We start from the raw sequence: 1,260 nt of genomic DNA, 5'->3' as shown, positions 1-1,260 counted from the left end.
AAATGCTGTTCTGCTGCACGACTCCTGAGGAGCTAGGAACCCACAAACCCCGCTGTTCTCCTCCCGAAGGTCACATCCCTCCAGCAAAAGGCTCACCTGTTGGCAGGCTAGCATAGGTTCACCAAACCACCTCTTTTACAATGGTCATGGGATGGAAACTACGCTCCCCAAAACATGAGACAGCTATTTCTGCAGCACTGGGAATTCAAAATACGTGCAGTCATCCTTTGACATCACTAAGCGCAGAACTCTGACTTCAAACACACGCAGGGATTAACAGAAGGGCATATTAAAGGGGAAACCCTAACCATGGCCCTTGACAGGAAAATCCGCTCCTTCTCCTATTTCAAATGCTTAAAACAGAGTAATGAGGTTGAAGACGTGAGGTCTGAAAGTTGAGCTGGCATTTTTGCTCAGAGGTAGTGCGGCTGCAGACCTTCCAGCTACGCCCGGGACAGCTTCTCCACCACTTCCAGACTTTATTTGCCGGCAGTTTTTGCCTTCCAGCTGTAGCGCGGCAGCACGGGACGCGCAGCGGGAGCAATACCAGGTCAAGAACTCCTTTCAGGGAATTATTTTCATTTGCTTCCAAGCTCACAGCTTGCTGGCACCAGGCCACAGCGGCTGACGGATAAAACTGATCAAAATGTGTGTAAGAAAACACGTACTGAGTATGCGCTATAGAATTTTTGATACATTTCTCACTCTCTGCTATTGGTAATTATTGAGTGTCGACATTCTTGACAGGGAAAAGGTGGCAAATTCTCATATTCATTCAAATCTAGCAACTATAACCACCAACAGATTGTCCAATTTAAAGATTAAAAAAAACCCGCACATTGATAATGTCAGATGTATAGGAACAGAAATCCTTTTTTGTTTTCTTTTGTTTAAAGCTACCAGCAGAAATTATTTGGAAATACTGTTCCCGGCTTCTCATTTTCTTCATACGGTTTACTACCAATAGAAACGAGAGGAGTTTTTGCAAGATCCTGGGCTACAACGACCTACTATAACAACACTTCAAAAATTATTTTAAATAACCTTTACACAACGCCTTGCTCGCGCTTGGAGCTGCCCAAGCGACCTTACGGCTCCGTTCTAGGCGGAGGGATTAAGAGCTGCCAGCCCACACGGTAGAATTCATTACGAGGAAACCTACTGCCCCCTGCCGCAACCGTATCAAAATTGAACCCCATTTAACTGTTTTCAGTTTAAAACAAAAAAAAAAAAACCAAAAAAAAAAAAAAACCAAAACAC

This window comes from Charadrius vociferus, unplaced genomic scaffold (assembly GCF_000708025.1).
Source record: "Charadrius vociferus isolate BGI_N301 unplaced genomic scaffold, ASM70802v2 scaffold104, whole genome shotgun sequence".
Classification (NCBI taxonomy): domain Eukaryota; kingdom Metazoa; phylum Chordata; class Aves; order Charadriiformes; family Charadriidae; genus Charadrius; species Charadrius vociferus.
The sequence above is the reverse complement of the archived record's forward strand: the minus strand, read 5'-3'. Positions refer to the sequence as shown.